The sequence below is a fragment of the Pelophylax lessonae genome, assembly GCF_965119305.1.
Source record: "Pelophylax lessonae genome assembly, chromosome: 3".
Classification (NCBI taxonomy): domain Eukaryota; kingdom Metazoa; phylum Chordata; class Amphibia; order Anura; family Ranidae; genus Pelophylax; species Pelophylax lessonae.
In genome coordinates, this window is record NC_138770.1 from 33456222 (window position 1) to 33475867 (window position 19646).

Below are 19646 nucleotides of genomic sequence, written 5' to 3' on the forward strand. Positions count from 1 at the left end.
GAGCAGAAGTATGTAATGTACAACATAGAGTATATAGTGCAGGGGTCAGGAGTATGTAATATACAACATAGAATATATAGTGCTGGGGTCAGGAGTATGTAATGTACAACATAGAGTATATAGTGCAGGGGTCAGGACTCATAATATTGGTATTCAGTAATCAGTGGTGGATTACATGTATTTATGTCATGTATGTATTTAGTGTTAATGACCCACCTGTGCTGATCTCTGTAGGAGTTTCCTCCTCTATAAATGTCCCCGTTATTCCATCCTCCTCCATAGACTGCTGATCATCCCTCACATACGTCTCTTCTTCTTCTTCTGCTTTAACCTCCAATTCTATATCGATTGGATCTCCACTCTAAACCAAGAAAATTAGAGTGAACATCATCTGAAAGTTATAAGCTTTAGCATTGTGATATTATAAAAAAAAGAAAAAAAAAAAAAAAAGAAACATCCTCTCCAGAAGTCCATGTTCTAGATGCTCCAATCCACCAACCTTGTAACATTGAGGGATGGTGTGACCTTCCTGTGTGGAATCCCAGGAATACAGAGGACGGGGACATCTCTCTGGTGGGTTTCTGTAGCTGGATGACTCCTCCATGGTGTCCTGATACAGATCTCTGCATTCCTTTAGAAACTCTGACTCCTCCATCACCCCATCCTCATCATCCTCCTCTTTTATCTCTTCTTTAACCTCAACTTTAGAATCTCTTAGGTTTCCACTCTGAATATAGAATAAAAATGACATCAATGGTAACAATGCAGATAATGTACAGATCCTAATGATACTATCAGTGATTGTTCCTCATCTATCTGATGATGGTGAGGGATGGTGTGACCTTCCTGTGTGGAATCCCGGGAATACAGAGGACGAGGACATCTCTCTGGTGGGTTCCCATTACTGGATCCATCTGTAGGAAACACACACACTGACTGAATACATTGTTTCTATGTGTTTATCAGATGATGGGGGATCTAGGTGGACCCTCCGTACTGCTCTCTCCTTTACAATAAATTCTCCTCTTACCCGGTGATGCGAGGGGTGGCTGATTCTCCATCATGACGTCCTTGTAGAGATCCTTGTGTCCTTCTAAATACTCCCACTCCTGCATGGAGAAATAGACAGTGACATCCTGACACCTTATAGGAACCTGACACACACAATGATACAGTCACCATCCAGACACATCCCTTGTCTATTACTGGATAATGTCCCAGAATTCCCAGCACTGCTCACCTCTCCTGTCAGCAGATGGACCATCATGGTGGTCAGTTCCAGGATCTTCTGCTCTCTGTTCCTCTCAGGTATCGGAGAACGAGGTGGAGGCACCATGGTGGGGCTCTGGGTCCTGCTCCATCCTCCTGAGATTGGCTCCCCATTAGACTCCTTCACTACAACACAATCCTACAAATCAGGAGAAAGATAAACCAATATCAATCATCTGACATCATCTACATGTCTACAATAAGAACATGGTCTTTTGGCCAGACTAGATAAGAGTGGTCATGTGACCTCCCAGATTCCTCCTCACCTCTCCGATCAGCAGGTAGATAATCTCCAGGGTGAGGCTTAATAACCTCTCAGTCATGTGACTCCGATCCTCCTCCATCCTCATTGGTGTGGTCATGTGATCTATGCGGGTTTCTCTGTAGACAGATAATGAAGAATTATCTGGATTGCATTGGTTGGACAATATTAGGATGGGCATATAAGGGGTTACAGGTAGGTTGCCCCCGGTGGGAATTGGAACATGTAGATTGGGGTAATTAGGGGGATCTTTTTATTAAGAGTGGTCACAGGTTCTCTGAGACCATCAAGACCAATGCGAGCCCAAAGCCCTTGATTGGACAGGAGGAGGGACAGTCCACTGCCAGAGTGTAGGGGAGTAGAGGAGAGTGCCGGTATTGAGGAATCAGAGGATCAGATAAGTGTTCGGCCGCAGGCCGGTATTTGTGGGAGGAGCTAGCGGGCTTTATAGTGCCGCCCCTCCGCTATACCGGCCTGCTGCTGCTCGGATCGTCACTCGGCTGGTCAGGTGTTCTTGTTGGTCACCTGACGTCGGCCGGATACCGCTGTATCGTGGACGGGACCTGTGACTGGAGACACCGCTGCTGGCGCCGGGCTCCCCTATTCCTGCGGCGCATCCCAGCACTTCCTCCGCCTGTGCTGTGCTCGTCCTTCCGCCCCATCTCCTCTGCCTCCGGCCGCCGTCTGCACGTCCAGCTGCCAGCTCTACTCTGCTGCTTCTCCCCGCTGTTCAGCAGGGGGTCAGGTACCTGCAGGGTATGGGGGGGGGGGGAGACTTTCCTGCACACACTGCCTGCCTCCCTGTAAGGCCACGGCTAAATCACACAGGCTCTCTTGCACACACTGCCTGCCTCCCTGTAGGCCACGGCTAATCACACAGGCTCTTTTGCACACACTGCCTGCCTCCCTGTAAGGCCACGGCTACTCCATTACACAGGCTCTTGCACACACTGCCTGCCTCTCTGATAGGCCACGGCTACCTTTTATTATTCATGTTCCCCTGCACTCACTGCCTGCCTGCTAGCCTCGGTTACCTCATCTTATGTCCTCCTGCATTACTGCGCCCGGGTCTGTTACACGGGTACCCGGTATTGGGGGGGGGGGGGTTCGCTCTGCTGTACGGTGTGGGGGGGGGGTTGGTGCTCGGGGGTTGGGGGGGGTCTCATTAGCATTGCAGGTTCCATGTTATGTTTCTAGTGGGGGGGTATGTGTGACCCCCCTTGACCGTTTGCCTTTTTTCCTTCAGGTTCTCTTCATGTCCTTCGCCGCCGGCATCAGGTACTACTTCAGGTTCAGGTTCCTTGTGTACCACACGGCTCCGCTTATCTAGTCTTCACAGACGCCACTGGCGTTACCCATAGGCACTGTTAGGCCAGTTCTTCTCTTTGGCCTCCTCACGCTTAGTCACTTGTCTGGCTTGTGCCCGGTGGTTAGGCCCCTTCCGGTTACACTTCAGGCTCGTTCCACACTTTTCTATGATTCACCTGCGGACGCCATTTGGTTCCTGTGCATCGTCACGGCTTCATCACCTCTGTGCACATACCACACTTCATGTCGTTGTCCTCCTCGTAGGCACTGTTTTGCTGTTGCACTCCAACTGTGTTGTTCTTGTCATGTTTGTTCCCCCCCCCTCCCCCGTAGGGCGAGTTTAAACTGGCTGTTAGGGTTCAGGTGCTGGCCCTATAGTCCCCCCCTTCATAGCCGGTCCCGCGAGGCCAACCTCCCAATCTCGTCAGAGATTTTCCCACCCCTCGGGCCAAACCAAAGCTAGCGCCTCGCTCCACCCTTCTCATGGGTTTATAGTTAGGGCCTCACCTGTCACGGCAACTCGTTTTGATTCTGTACTGTCACCGAGAGGCCAACTTTCCCGCCACCACGTCAGTGGCTCACGCCCCTCGGCCAAAATCATAGGTAGAGTCTCTCACCAGCCGCTTGGCATCTAGCAGGGCCTCACCTATCACGGGGTAGTTAAGTTTTCGCCTTTGGGCACTAGCTAGCCAGCCAGTGATTCTCCTAACACGTTACGGTCATTAATCGGTCTTGGGCGTTTTATTTTTTGTTTCCTTCAACAGCGGGCCTCAAGGAGCCATCCTGGAAGAAGGATCTTCATCCCCCTCCACGCCAGCCAGGCCCAGCACCCCAGTCAGATCTGGTACCCCCAGGGGTCGTCGGGTTCCATCTCCGCTGGGTTCATATGGGTCTTGGACCATTCCGAAAATCTCGGCGGTGCTACGCCAAAAGGGTATCCCGTTCCCAGCCACGGCAAGGAAAGCGGAACTTTTCAGGTTGATGATGGAACATCCAGAAGATCCTGGACTGGGCACCAGCTCTCAGGGCTGTACGTCAGCTATGCAAGGGACCCTGGACTCTATCCTGTCTTCCCTTCAGTCCATCGGAGATAGGCTGACTAAGCTGGAGGACGCCAGTCCTGCTCAAGGGGGTCCTCCCCCTTCCTTGCCGGTGCTGACCCCAGTTCCCGCTAGTGATCAGGGTAGGCCCCCAGTTCCCCTCTTGCCCTCTTCTACGGTTTCTCCTATAATCACCCCGGCCCACATGGTCCCCCATGCTCTCCGCAAGGATATCTTGGAAGGGAAGGATGTAAACTTGGTGGCTCTCCTCATCGCCTCTCAGGACATGGTCGAGAATAAAATCTACAATTACGGGGATTTGTCCATAGTTATGAAGGCCAGGGACCCTAGGCTCAATAAGAAACTCACTATCCCAGAGTTTGTCCTGGCCTTCGGTATCTACAGGGACGTATTGTGTTCTGTATACCCGCATCGTCGGGAGGAGTTAGATCTTTACCTACATAAGGTCGTGGATCTAGGGCACAAATACGGGGGTTTCACCTTCTTTGACTTTCATATGTCAGTCTCGGCCAAGGCGGCAGCGGCCTTGGCTCAATTCAACGTACGGGTTGATTGGAGCCTTTTGGACACCGAGCTGTTCTGCAGGCACTTTGCAGGCTTGGCACCTCCCTCCTGTGCCACATGCTCCTCCACTTCACACTCTGCCAGCCTTTGTCCCGTGGAGGCGGAATCCTCCCCGGCCGGGGTCCTGGGGGGGGGAGCTGGCAGGTCAGAGCAGCGTGGCCTTAGGGATAAGCTGGGTCGTCCCATCGTTTTCTTAGGTAAGGCCCAGGTTTGTAACAATTTTAACGGGGGGCATGCAGCTTCAGTGCCTGCAGGCTGCTCCATATTTGTTCCATCTGTTTCAGGGCCCATACTAAATCCATGTGTCCGTCCAGGATCAACCCTAAACAATGACTAACCGGGGTCAAGGTTGAGGTGTTGGAATTTTACCTGCAGGCTCACCCGTCTCCTCACCTGGTGGAGTATCTGGTTCAGGGGTTCTAGGGAGGGTTCCACACGGGGCTGGTGTCTCTTCCTTCTGGGACATTGGAGTGTCCCAACTTGCTGTCAGCCAGAGAGGACCCGCAGTCGGTGGACCTGCTGCTCGAGAAGGAAGTGCAGGAGGGGTTCATGTTAGGTCCCTTCCCGGCCCCCCCCCCCCCTTCTCCTCCTGGCGTACCAACCCCATCGGTATCTCTATGAGTAAATACACCAATAAAAAACGTTTGATAATCGATATGTCAGCTCCTCATTCTTCCACCAACCCTAGCCTTAATTCCCTTATTCCTTCAGCCGAGTTCTCTCTCCACTATACCACCGTGGACAATGCCATCCAGGCCATCTTAGGGGCTGGTAGGGCTGCTTGGCTTAGCAAGATGGATATCGCCAACGCCTTCAGGCTTCTGCCCATTCACCCCTCCTTATGGCACGTCCACGGTGTTAAGTGGAGGGAGAAATATTATTTTGCTGTCAGGCTGACATTTGGGTCCAAAAGCAGCCCTAGGTTATTCGATACCTTTGCAGAGGCGCTCTGCTGGCTCCTTCTGAATATATCCAGGTGCCCCACGGTCTTGCATTACTTAGACGATTTCCTGTTGGTCAAGCGAAGCAACTGCACGCCGGTCAGTGTGAGGAGTACCATGGCCTTATTTTCCACCTTGGGGGTCCCTCTGTCGCCAGGTAAGACGGTCGGTCCTGTCACCAGGTTGGATTTCTTGGGGATTACCCTGGATTCCGTCGCCATGCAGTCCAGCCTCCCTGAGGACAAACTTAGTCGCTTACATGAGGTGGTTGGCAGGTTTTTGGAACTAGGGTCTTTCTCGAGAAAAGAGTTGCAGTCCTTGATCGGGTCATTGAACTTTGCCATGCGCATCATCCCCCAGGGCAGGTCCTTCATCTCCCGGTTGCTGCGGTTGTTGCCAGGTCTTCCGGAGGGCGTCATCTCCCACTTGGACCCCCCTGCCAGGGCGGACCTGGGTATGTGGGTTGAGTTTCTGGAAAGCTGGAACGGCATCTCTATGTTCATCCCGCCCATCTCTTCCCAGTCCCCCGTGTTTTGGACGGATGCGGCCGCCAATACCGGGTTCGCGGCCATCTTTGGGGACTCATGGTTCAGGGATAGTTGGCCGGCTGAGTCACTTGCCTTACCGGCTTTCCAGGAGACCTCAGCTTTGTTTGAGTTATATCCTATTGTGGCGGCAGCTGTCACCTGGGGTAGGTGCTGGTCAGGGATGGCAGTCAAATGTTTTAGTGACAACATGGCTGCCTGTGACATTATCAACAAGGGCCGGTCATCATCCCTGATTATCATGAGGCTGGTTCGCAGGCTGACCTTGGTAGCCGCCACTTACCAGTTTTTTCTGTACTGTGAGCATATTCCGGGTCACTCCAACTCAGCCGCTGACGCTCTTTCCCGGTCCAAATTGCAGGTATTCTTCGCCCTCCACCCGACGGCCGACAGATGCCCCACGCGGACCCCGGAGTTCGAGGAACTGGTCCTGGACTAGCCCGGATTGTGGCGCATGGACGGGAGTTGGCCCGTATGGCTCTGTCATCCAACACCAGGAAGGCCTATGACCGAGCCATGTCCATCTTCCAAAGGTTTTTAGTGGAATTTGGGTTGGACGACCACTCGGTGCAGACTATGGTCGCCTTTGCTGCCTTTTGCCACCTCCAGCTTAAATTATCCGTCAGTACTATCAAACTGTATCTGGCGGGTGTCCAACACCATGTCCTGACGCTCCAGCCAAACTCCTTGCCTTTCCTCAGAGCATATCCTCTAAAGAACCTCCTGAAGGGTATTGGCAAGGTGGATCACCATACCTCGGTCAGGCGGTTGCCTATTGATGGGGAGAAATTCTGGGCTCTCTCCAACTTGCTGGACATGGCCCCTTTTGAGCCATTTACTAATACAGTCGTGAAAGCCGCCATGTATCTGGCCTTCTACGGCTTTCTCAGGCCCGGGGAGTTTACGGTAGCTTCCACAGCAGAGGGGCGCTTATGTCTCCTCAAACGAGATCTGGTCAAGTGGGGGGATCATTAAGTTTTGACACTCCAGTGCACCAAGACCAGGCAGGTGGGCCGCCCCGTTACCATCCCGTTTTACCCATCAGAGAATCATTGGTGTCCAGTCAAAGTGTTGGCTGAATTTGTGGCTCTGTCCCGGAGCTCTCCCAGCCATGCTCCGCTTTTTACGCTGCTGGACGTTCCCCTCACCACGTCCAAGTTCATATTCTACATCCAAACTCTTTGCATCAAAGGGTTGGGACCCTGCAGCGCACTCTGGTCACTCCTTCCGGATAGGTGCGGCTTCGGCTGCCTCCGGGAATAACACGCCAGGCCATATCATTAAAAGGCTTGGTCGGTGGGAGTCTGACGCCTTCCAGGTTTATATTCTTCACCCAGAGAAGGAGTTGAGACTAGCGTTTCGTAGGCTTGTGACTTGAAGTTGTATTGAATAAAGTGTGTTGTTTGCTTCCTCTTTTGCCCTCTTTATTTACAGGCTACCCCCCTTACGTCGGTTCAGGCACACCACACCGACTTTCCATACCAGGGTTATGACATTAAGTATTGACCACAAGTAAAAGTGTTTTTACTGGTTCCCTACACAAAAAATGACCATGTAACCCCTGAAGTGGGGCTGCCCCCATAATACGATGGTTAAATGCTCATTTGGGTTTTGGTCATTTTTTGTTTCCCCAGAGACGGGCTTTAAACAAAATTAAATTTTCACACACGATAAAATCTGCATGTTATGCTTGTAAAAACAAAGCGCCCCCCCCCCCCCACACACACAATTATGTCAACTCTTAAAACTGTGTGTCCCCATGAAATGGTGTCTAAATTCACTACCCAACATGGTGCAAAGACAACGCTATAAAAGCTCCTACAGGTCATTAGTTTAGAGAAACTCGGTAATAACGGCCCCAGAATCATTGCTCTCACTCTATTGTGCGGCCAATACCCACCTTTGTGACAGCGTAATATAAATGACAGGTCCTCTTTAAGGAGACATTAAGGGTTTATTAGACCTCCAACCTCACCTATGGACCCCAGTGAAGCTCATGAAATACCAATCGCGATCAACCAGCTTCTTCACTGACCACAGTGACCGGGGAATGATGGCACTGAACCTGGAAGTGATGAAATGCTTCTGGATTCATTCCCCAGAGAGACCTGAGAAATGATCCCCCTCCACTCCATCCGCCATGCCGATCCTGGGCCTACAGGAGGGGCAGAAACATGGTTAATGTAGTGAGGCATGGAGATATTTCTCTCTTCAGAGAAAGGGTGTGAAAGGGCAAATTTCAGTACAACCCGAATCCGAATCTCATCCCTCGTTACAAGAGACTGCTAAGGTGAGAAGATGATTGGTGGGAAAGGTGACAAATCTCCAGAATGAAGAGAATTTTCCGACCCCGTAAGTGGAGGAATGTTCTGACCCTGAAGGGGTTAATCTAGGTTTCCACACTATATATGTGTCTATCATCATCTGCTGGAGATAAAAGACTTCCCAGTGACTATGGAGGAAGAGGACGGACATGACGGGGGGGGGGGGGGTTACTGGGTGTAAATAGAAAATAAGATCTTATTACCTCCTCTGCTGCCACGTCCAGCAATGTCTCCTCTCTAATTCCTCCCAACTCACCTTTCACTGGACAGTGTCCTTTTTGTACCTGACATCACTTCCTGTGACATCACTTCCTGTCTGTACCTGACATCACTTCCTGTCTTCCATAGAGACTTCTCTCGGTAGAAGTGAGATCACCACCTTGTGGAGCTCAGAGGAACTGCAGCCCCGAGAAACGTCTCGTAGTGTGAACATGGCCTTGTGGTGCGTGTGTATGTACTGTATATCCTTATAGGTGGGTCATCTCCACTCCCACCAGGGGGGGGGATATATTACTGCCTATTACCATCGCACGCTCATCCCCCCCCCCTTTCCTGGCCAGCCAGGCTGCATGCTTGGATTAACAGTTTGGTATTTATTTCCTGGTTGACCTTACACAGTTTTTTTTTTTGTTTTTTTGTTTCTTTGCATTAAGGACCCTTTTATAGACCTACTAGATTCAGAGTCTGGAATGTAATTTTGAAGGGCTCAAAATTTGGGTGTGTGAAAGAAAAAAGTCTTTACCACTTTCCACACACACGCATCATAGGTTGAACTGGATGGACTGATGTCTTTTTTCAACCTCACTAACTATGTAACTATGTAACCTCCCTATCGCAGTTTTATTGCTACAGGGCGGCCGTGCTGCTCAGAACCACGTATATAAACATGATCCTGCACTTCCAGGTAGCGTGCACAAGTGCGAGCTGCCAGCGGCTCACTACCACTGTGATTCTACATAGCAGGTCCCGCAGACGCGATGTCCGCCAGCACCCACTGATTGTTCCGTACACAGGCAGAATAGCAATCCGTCTATGTAAACAAGGCAGATTGCCGTTCTGTCAGTAGGGAAGGCATGGATCCTGTGTTCCTGCAAAGCAGAGGCACTTATCCATGCCTTTCCCTAGTAAAAGCACCTCCCCAATACACAAACACTGGCTAGGCACACATTTTACCCTTTGATCGCGCCCCTTCCCAGCCAGTGTCATTAGTACAGTGACAGTGCATATTTTTAGCACAGATCACTGTATTGGTGTCACTTCTTCTCACAAAGTGTCAGTTAGTGTCTGATTTTGTTTGCCGCAATAAAGTCCCGCTGTAAGTCACCGATCGCCACTATTACTAGAAAAAAAATAAAAATTCCATAAATATATCCCATAGTTTATAGATGAGATAACTTTTGCGCAAACCAATTAATATACGTTTATTGAGATTTTTTTTTAAACAAAAACATGTAGCAGAATACATATTGGCATAAATTGATGAAGAAATTTGATTTTTGTACTTTTTTTATTGGATGTTTTATAGCAGGAAGTAAAAAATATTGTTTTGTCAGAAATTTTTTTGTTGATAGCGCAAAAATTAAAAACCGCAGAGGTGATTAAATATCACCAAAAGAAATTTCTATTTGTGGGAAAAAAAGGACATCTATTTTATTTGGGTACAGCGTTGCATGACCGCGCAATTGACAGTTAACAACTTCAGCCCCGGAAGATTTACCCCCCTTCATGACCAGGCCATTTTTTGCGTTACTTTAATTGAAAATTGCGCAGTCGTGCGACGCTGTACATAAAATGTCCTTTTTTTCCCCACAAATAGAGATTTCTTTTGGGGGTTATTTGATCACCTCTGCATTTTTTTATTTTTTGCGCTATAAACAAAAAATGACCGATAACTTTTTTTACTTTCTTGAGGGCGGCGCCTGTAAAAACAAGCAAGCGGCTGAACAGCCAATATGATTGGTTTTATGGTGCAGGGAATCCCCGGCAGAAAAAGAAGATATGTGAATGATGCCTGTAGCTCCACCCATCATCCTGATATCTTCACTCAAAGTCCATGACGTCATATGAGGTCGTTGGGCGGGAAGTGGTTTAATACAGGAGAATAATGTCCGCGCCCCCCTAAGCATTTATTTGTAGAGACATAAACCATTTGGAGTGCCAGAATCCCAATCTTCTTCTCATTGGTATAATGTCAAGGATTTTGCAGACAGAGGAAATGAGCTTTTCAACGTTAGCAAGCATGTTGTGTGAAGGTCCATCTTCATTATAATGACAATGTGGGGGAGAGAAATTCTCCTTCCTCCAGTACAGCATCCATATCCTCTCCATTCCCTCCTGTCTCTGCATCCTCTGGGACCAGCGTATCGGGATCTGACTCCTGTTGGGAAACTGGAGCGGGAGAAGAGGCGGGGAGTTTTAGAGCTCTGGACAAAGATGGCCGTATTAAGACGTAATCTGTCCAAAGAATGGCGACAGAAAATTCTGCTTTGGTCAGGTAGCCCACATGTTGTGTGTCTGAGAAAGAGCTAGAACCAGAAACGGACATTGGTGGTAAAGCATGGACTTTATATATAGTCCAGCATTTTTCACAGATAAGACAGGGTCACCCTGTACCTCTGACCATTACTCTATTATTCTTTAGGATAGAATTAATATTTCTCATTCCATCTTCCATTGCATTGGAAGAGAGGCAAGGGCTAAGGCAGGTTCACAGGCTCCAACTGCAGACAGATATACCCCCGAAGAACAAGACCAACACATAAGGTTTCCACCAGAAGATGATGCACCCCTCCAAGGACACACTCAATTATCATGATTGAGTATACCCTTGAAGGACACAGCATCCTCCAATGACAACTCTTATGGCTAAGCTCACAAAGGCCACATCAAGCAAATAGGTGACTCATTATCAGGGCTAGTTTTCCCAGAGAATAGGTGCAGGTGCTACTCTTTCCTCTGTCCCTACCCACCTCTGAGTATCATTCCTTGGTTCCATCCCCCTACCGAGCACCATTGTCATGGTCTTACCTTCTTGCTGTTCTCCTTCGTTTGACATGTGCTGGCGGCCATCTTGGTTTCTGGGTTTCTTGTAGCCTCCCACTCTGCGGCTCCTCCTTCCCACTGGGAGAAGCTGGATGCCTAGCTCATATATATAGGAGGTCTGTGGCTTCAGTTCCTTGCTTGGTCCCCCTGTGTTCACATGCTTCTAAGACTGCTGCTGCTTCTGGTTCCTGATCCTGGCTTCGTCTGATTACCCTGCTGGTTCCTGATCCTGGCTTCGTCTGACTACCCTGCTGGTTCCTGATCCTGGCTTCGTCTGACTACCCTGCTGGTTCCTGATCCTGGCTTCGTCTGACTACCCTGCTGGTTCCTGATCCCGGCTTCGTCTGACTACCCTCCTGGCTCCTGACCTCTGGCTTCGCAAAGACTCTGCTTCGGTTTTGCCATCCGTTTGGACTTTTGCTTTACAGCTTGATTTTCAATAAAGCCTTCTTATTTTCACTTATCTGTTGTTGTACGTCTGGTTCATGGTTCCGTGACAACCATTCCTTGGTTCCATCCCCCTACCCACCTCCGAGCACCATTCCTTGGTTCCACCCACCATTTCTTGGTTCCACCCTCTACCCACCCTCAAGCACCATTTCTTGGTTCCGACCTCTACCCACCTCCCAGTGCTGCCCTTTTAGACAATACAGAACCAGGTGTCATTTTGTGGTGCTGAGTAATTTGTATGGAATTTGGCAACGATAACAAGAAAAACAGTAAAATAGATTCCCTGCAGCCGGTAACAATAGATCCCCTAACAACAATGGACCACCCATAACAGAGTTCCCCCCTGGCAAATAATAAACTACTGCAGGGTTCATACACATTTTCACCAATAAAATTCCATGACTTTTCCATGACTTCACGTAAATATTCATGACCTAATGTTTCATGAAATGTCTATGTATACATGTTAAATAAGAAGAAAATCCATGTCACACCCAGCATATTTTTACTAAAATAAATGACAATCTTTGTAGTGTACAGTACCTCTGCAGTCAGGGTTTCGTTTCTGGATACAGCGTGACTCAAAATGGTCCCATGTTTTACAGTGGATTAGATGGAAGCACCGCTGCCGCAGCTGGGAGCCGGTGTCACTTCAGGCGCACGGGTGAAAAAGCCAGCGATCGGATTGGAAGCTGTCAAGCACGCAGCTGCAGACTGGTGCTTTGCACCTTTAGCGTGGCTAGACAGCGCTGCCTCTCCCATGTCCGAAATTTCAAACGTTTTACGCCACACACTGTACATTTAGCGGACATGATACAGGAGGTGGTCAGAGGCGGCGGACATGATACAGGAGGTGGTCAGAGGCTGCGGACATGATACAGGAGGTGGTCAGAGGCTGCGGACATGATACAGGAGGTGCTCAGAGGCTGCGGACATGATACAGGAGGTGGTCAGAGGCTGCGGACATGATACAGGAGGTGGTCAGAGGCTGCGGCCATGATGCAGGAGGTGGTCAGAGGCTGCGGACATGATACAGTAGGTGGTCAGAGGCTGCGGACATGATACAGGAGGTAGTCAGAGGCTGCGGACATGATACAAAAGAAGGTCAGAGACTGCAGACATGATAGAAGATAGAAGAGCACAGGTGAAGCAGAGAGCACTGGAGGAGCTGAAGGGCACGGGGGGGGGGAGGGGGCGGGGACTGGAGAGAATTAAGGGGGGGTTTGGAAAGCATTGCAGGGGGGTTGGAAGGCGCAGGGGGGGGGAGCATGGAAAACCAGGGGGAGAGGAGGGGGACTGGAGAGCACTGTCTGGGGGGAACCAGGGAGCTGGAGAGCACTGGGGGAGCTAGAAAGCATGGGGGGGAGAGATGAAAAGCACTGTGGGGAGCTGTTGTACCCAGTCGTGTGTCCACAGTGGTATGCCCAGTGTGATGTACCCAGAGCTGTGTGTACTGTGTCATGTGTCCAGACTTGTGTGCCCACAAAGGGGTGTACCCAGACTCATGTGCCCAGTGTGATGTTCCCAGAGTCATCTGCCCTGTGTGGGGTGATCAGTCACATGCCCAACGTGATGTACCCAGAGTGGAGTACCACAGTGGAGTACCTAGAGTTTTGTGTACTGCGTCATGTGCCCACAATGGTGTGACGGGTTGTGCGCCCAGCGTGATGTTCCCAGAGTCATCTGCCCTGTGTGGGGTGATCAGTTGTATGGCCTGTGTTGTGTGCCCAGCAGGTATGGAAATGCTTGGTGACTTTCCAGGTCCTGCACTCGGAATGTGGACAAGACAGGTGACAGCTCCCACTTCTCAGAAGAGCCAAAGGAAGCCACAAGCAGGAAAATTCTGAAAGTTCTGCTCAGATGACAGCCCCACTTCCTGCCCACAACAAACATGGCTGATGTCGAGCTGCAGCGCCTCCACCTGTCTAATCTCCGGCCGCATGAACGTGATGACGCGGTTACCGCCCCCTTCCACGTCATCATCACGTTCATGCGGTCGGCCGCCCTCCAGTGACGCTTCCGCTGCCTGTGATTGGTTTGCTGCTGCTGGCCAGTCACATCCAGGCAAACCATGGCCGGCCCTCCCCGCTGCCAGTGATTGGTTCACGATCATCTCCTCGGCTGCTGCTGGCCAGTGACAGCGCACGGGCATACCGCAGACCCGGAAGGCAAATAGTATGTGGCACTGGCAATTTATTAAACATTACTGAATAAAATAATAAATTAAACTTTAAGCATCCGCTCCCCGCTCCTCCCCAGTATATATTTCCATGACTTTTCCAAAACCTTAGTGGAATCCTAAGTTCCCATGACCTTTCCAGGCCTGGAAAGTGTCATCTCCAAATTCCAAAACCTTTCCAGGTTTTCAAGGACCGTACGAACCCTGCTACTGGCTGCAACAACAGGTCTCGCCACAGCCAACATCAATAGACCCCTCCCAGCAACAACTGACCCCCCCAGAAATTTAAGACCCACCCCCCAGCAATAGTAGGTCCTCCACCAGCAATAATAGACCTCCTCTGCAACAAAAGACCCCCTGCCAAAATAGATCCCCTCCATCTAGAATAGACCCCCCAGCAGCGAGCATCAATAGACCCTGCATCACACTCCAGCACCCCTTGCCATTACATACAGTCAGTGCTACAGATGCCCTATTTGCGGTCCCCCACGTTGCCGTTGAAAAAAAATCCCTGCTTATTATGCTGGAAAACCTCTTCCTCTTCATAAATGCCTAATCTGACATCCTGCAATGCAGGAAGAAGTGTCCCAGTTGGGACAAGGTGTTGACCACTAAGACATTCTGCTGCTCTGTCCTTCTGTTCACTTTGCACCCCTCTTCTAGCATGAGCTTCTTGATTAACCACCATAAAGGTGACAGAAAATTCTGCTTTTGTCAGGTAGGCCACATGTTTTTTGCCTGAGATAGAGCTAGAACTGGATACAGACATTGGTGGTAAAACTGGGTCCTACTCTGGTACAAGGGACACATTGTCACTCCAAGGCTGAGTATTGAGTGGACCTTTGGCAGAGCCAATCTCCTGTGATTTAGAATTGGCTCCCTTTCTGCTGGTCTCCACCATAGCTACAAGTGAGGGTATTCCCCTGTGGGATACTCATGGAATAGGGTGCAGGAGATAGGGTGCAGTGTGTCTGAAAGGAGTACGCAGTAACCCAGGTGTTGACTGTTCTGCAATGAGTGGTGAAAGGGCACCTGAGTACCTTATCAGGACTCTAGGTGGAAGTGGTATTAAAGAGTGTGACCACCTGAGACTGAGCTCTGAATTTTAGCACAGTTTGAAAAGCTTACGCCGTAAGGGGAAAACATTCCAGACTTAGTAATGTTTTATAGAGTAATGGTTAAGGTTACAGGCTGACCCTGACTTATCTGTCCTGAATGCTGGACTGTATATAAGGTCCATGCTTTAATCGTCATGGTGGACATACCTCCGAAGAGGTCCTCAGGGACTGGGTTCCATAGTTATGAAGTTCCATAGTGATGAACTACAACCCTGGACCTGTATAGCACCCTGTGGCTAACTCAACACATTGCCCCAAGTGCCATAATGAGCACCTCAAATGTGATGCCCCTTCAAAATAACAACAAACAGCCATTAATGTCTAAACTGTTGGCAACAAAAGTGAGTAGACCCCTAGGTTAAAGTGTCAAAACTGGGCCCAAAGTGTCAATATTTTGTGTGGCCACCATTATTTTCTAGCACTGCCTGGTTGCTGCGACACATGCTTGACACCATTGGAACCAAATAAGTTTATCTTGGTCTCATCAGACCACAGGACATGGTTCCAGTAATCCATGTCCTTAGTCTGCTTGTCTTCAGCAACCTGTTTGAGGGCTTTCTTATGCATCATCTTTAGAAGAGGCTTCCTTCTGGGACGACAGCCGTGCAGACCAATTTGATGCAGTGTGCGGCATATGGTCTGAGCACTAACAATCTGACCCCCCCCCCCACCTCTTCAATCTCTGCAGCAATGCTGGCAGCACTCATATGTCTATTTTCCAAAGACAATCACTGTATATGATGCTGAGCATGTGCACTCAACTTCTTTGTTCGATCATGGCGAGGCCTGTTCTGAGTGGAATCTCTCCTGTTAAACCGCTGTATGGTCTTGGCCATCGTGCTGCAGCTCAGTTTCAGGGTCTTCACAATCTTCTTATAGCCTAGGCCATCTTTATGTAGAGCTACAATTCTTTTTTCAGATCCTCAAAGAGTTCTTTGCCATGAGGTGCCATGTTGAACTTCCAGTGACCAGTATGAGAGAGTGAGAGCGATAACACCAAATTTAACACACCTGAGACCTTGTAACACTAACGAGTCACATGACACTGGGCAGGGAAAATGGCTAATTGGGCCCAATTTGGACATTGTCACTTAGGGGTGTACTCACTTTTGTTGCCAGCCAACACACCTCTAAGACGACCACTGCCTTGCTAAAGAAGCTGAGGGTAAAGGTGATGGACTGGACAAGCATGTCTGCAGACCTAAACCCTATTGAGCATCTGTGGGGCATCCTCAAATGGAAGGAGGAGGAGCGCAAGGTCTCTAACATCCATCAGCTCTGTGATGTCATCACGGAGGAGAGGAAGAGGACTCCAGTGGCAACCTGTGAAGCTCTGGTGAACTCCATGCCCAAGAGGGGAAAATAATGGTGGCCACACAAAATATTGACACTTTGGGCCAAATTTGGACATTTTTTTAACTTAGGGGTGTACTCACTTTTGTTACCAGCGGGTTAGACATTAATGGCTGTGTGTTGAGTTATTTTGAGGGGACAGCAAATTTACACTGTTATACAAGCTGTACACTCACTACTTTACATTGTAGCAAAGTGTAATTTCTTCAGTGTTGTCACATGAAAAGATAGAATAAAATATTTACAAAAATGTGAGGGGTGTACTCACTTTTGTGAGATACTGTATATTTTATCTTGTACCTAGGATCCTCAGGGCCGATACCTATATATACAACACATTTTGGTCCGATTTATCTCCCCTGTGTCTGCCCCAGGTTGGGTTAATTTGTTAGGGGTCCGAAGGAAGGCTGTGTGCTCCTAAGCCATGTTTGTATTTATTATGATGTACTGTACATAAATACAGATTATGTTCTATGTTTATGAAACACTAATATTGAGTCTGTTCATTTTAAGAGAAAACTGTCTGTACATCTTCATAGTCCTGAAGAAGCCTTGTGTGAAACGCGTTGACCAGTGAACAGACGAAGATAAAGGAATATGATCCGAAGCAAACACAGTGACGTGCCTCCATCCCTAATGGTTAATGCAAACAGAAAACAAAGGTCGTGGGATTTTAAATGAGGCAGGTCACCAACTAAGATATACAAAAATAGAATCTGAACGTAGTCATTTATTATACATACAGTAATTAATACAAATGTTGACATCAGTAACAAATATAATGCAGACATGTATACAAAAAAAGCTGAGACAAAAAAATCCATATAGTAAGGACATTGTTACAATAGTAATAAGATATATTCAGTAATAAAGTACTTGGCCGTCACTAAATGTTACATCTAAGTGAAGAGAGGAAATATCTATACCTACAGGAACCTTATGATATATACCAACTTATCCTTATATATGTATGATGTACATGAGTGAAATTAGTAGGAGACATTGATCTCCTGTGTACGAGCTGAGCTCAGTTTGGGGCCAGTTTCCTCATTTTATTGAGATCTGGTTTTAGATAAATCAATAAATGTTATTTTAGGATAAATCCATGGAGTTGTTATCTGTCTCATGCTGTGCCCTTAAAGTCCACACATATGACAGTGGTTCCTTGTGAACATCTGTAGGTTCCCATTTCTCTGAACAGATAGGATGTTGGGACTCTCAGAATAGCTCTGGTTTTTCTTCTCCTATCCAAGTTCTCCAAATAAAACATAAAAACACATCCCCTAGACTGGTCATTGGAGACAACGAGCGGAAGAGTGTGTGCACCTTGCTGTGTGAAAATACCCTGTATCTGGCTGTGGAGTAATCAGTGGGAGGCCCGGGCAAACCAATATCCAAGCGGCTCCTGCGGGGGTACCGCTACGCAGAAAGCAAACCTTGCTTCAACAAACAGTTCTCTCCTCAGGACAGAAAAGAAGACAAAGGTAGGCGACTGCACCAAACTTTGATAAGATGCTGCAATGCACATCGATCACCCAGAGAGCAGAGTCCTCTCCATAGGTTTTCCTTTTGGTTACTCCCTAGCAGCCCGCATGGCGTCTGCTCCCTTCTGCTGACCTCAAGCCAAACATACTCACGTGTCCCGGACCTCTTCCACAGGGCAATCGATGCATCCGCAGGGCGATCCGGATCCTAGAGGCAGGAACACAACTGCTATATCTGGGCTGGGCCCGATTAGGAGACATGTGCAGAATGGAAACAATTTTTTCGTTTCAGATAGATTTGTTATGTTACTAATTTCCTTTCATTCTGGAATTTGGAATGCTTTTAGTTTGGTTTTGGAATTTGTTTAGTTTTCGTTCAATTTATTTTCGTTTTCGGTAAAATTTGTTTAGTTTATTAATCTAAAGAATTCAAACTTTTCAGAATGATCAGAATTCCGATTGGTCAAGAAACGATCGACTGATTGGAATTCTGTGTGAAGAATAGTGGGTTGTTAAGCAGTGGGCTGGGAAGCCGGCCGCCCGCATCCTTAACAACCATGACTCATCAGCTGTCAGCGGGCTTCCCCACTGACAGATGAATGGAAAGAAAAGAATGCTGGCATTGCCCGGCAATAGAAAAATGTTTAAAAAAATGACATAGGGTCCCCGCCCCCCCCAGTCTATACCAGGACCACGCCAAAATGTAAAAAAAAAATAATTGGCGAGGGGTCCCCCAAAATCCATACCAGACCTTTATTTGAGCATGCAGTTCGGCAAGTCAGGAAAGGGGAGACGAGAGAACGCCCTCCTAACCCATACAAGGCCACATATCCTCAACATGGGGGGAGGGTGCTTTGGGGCAGCTCTGCCCCCCCCCCACCCCAAAGCCCTTAGTCACTGTACCTATTCACCAGAAAAGTGTCAAAAAGTAATAAAAACACACACACAATTTTTGAAAAATCCTTTATTAAAAAATAAAAACCAGCGTCCCCCGATGTAGATCCGTCATCAATCACAATGCCCAACGTACTTGAAGGAATAAATTTAAAAAAAAAAAGACGCTCTCGCCGTCATGGAGACCCTCTGCCTACTGCAGGCTCCCTGTTTCACATCTTTTATATAGGTAAGGGGCGGGGCCACCTGTCTACATCACCTGGTGGCACAGCCCCTTCTGACATCAGGGACCCAGCATGCACCGGTCCATGAATTTAAAAGGGGGCAGTGCCACCAGGTGCTGTAGACAGGTTACTCCGCCCCTTACCTATGTAAGAAATGTCAAATGGAGGAGGAGCCTGCAGTAGTTATTTTTTAATAAACACCATTTTTTTCTAATGCCGGCATTCTTTTCTTTACATTCATCTGTCAGTGGGGAAGCTCGCTGACAGCTGATGAGTCATGGTTGGTAAGGATGCGGGCGGGCGGCCGGCTTCCCGGCTTGCTGCTTAACAAACAGCTATTTCTTCATACAGAATTTGCATCGGTCGATCGTTTTTTTTGACTGATTCAAATTCAAATCTATCTGAAAAGTTGGAATTTGTTAGAAATTGTACAACGAAACAAATTTTAACAGATTACAATTTCATTTGGAGATTTGGATACATCCGAATCTAGGAATAACCAGAAATTTGTCTGAATTTGTATTCGCACCGAAACGAATTTCACGTGTCTAACACTTAATGGCCACCCACTAACAGCTGGGCTCCCAGCCAATGCAAATGGCCACCGATGGCAGGGCCCACTCTCCAG

At 48.4% G+C, this 19646-nt stretch overlaps 2 protein-coding genes and 1 pseudogene across 3 annotated transcripts in view; 1 reads left to right on the top strand and 2 right to left on the bottom strand.

Moving 5' to 3' along the window:
- LOC309550277 overlaps positions 1 to 8565 on the bottom strand; it is a 31322-nt pseudogene extending 22757 nt beyond the window's left edge. The window contains exons 1-6 of the transcript in view: positions 8531 to 8565; positions 1536 to 1650; positions 1241 to 1408; positions 1031 to 1154; positions 816 to 914; positions 542 to 726 (exon numbers count right to left, since the gene is read on the bottom strand). The product of the transcript in view is annotated as an uncharacterized misc_RNA (transcript). The remainder of the gene's footprint in view (positions 1 to 541; positions 727 to 815; positions 915 to 1030; positions 1155 to 1240; positions 1409 to 1535; positions 1651 to 8530) is intronic.
- The window catches only part of LOC309550783 (uncharacterized protein), a 492521-nt gene that overhangs the window by 267820 nt on the left and 205055 nt on the right, over positions 1 to 19646 (top strand). The window lies entirely within an intron of this gene.
- Positions 1 to 19646, bottom strand: part of LOC309549950 (uncharacterized protein) — a 162522-nt gene that overhangs the window by 5918 nt on the left and 136958 nt on the right. The window lies entirely within an intron of this gene.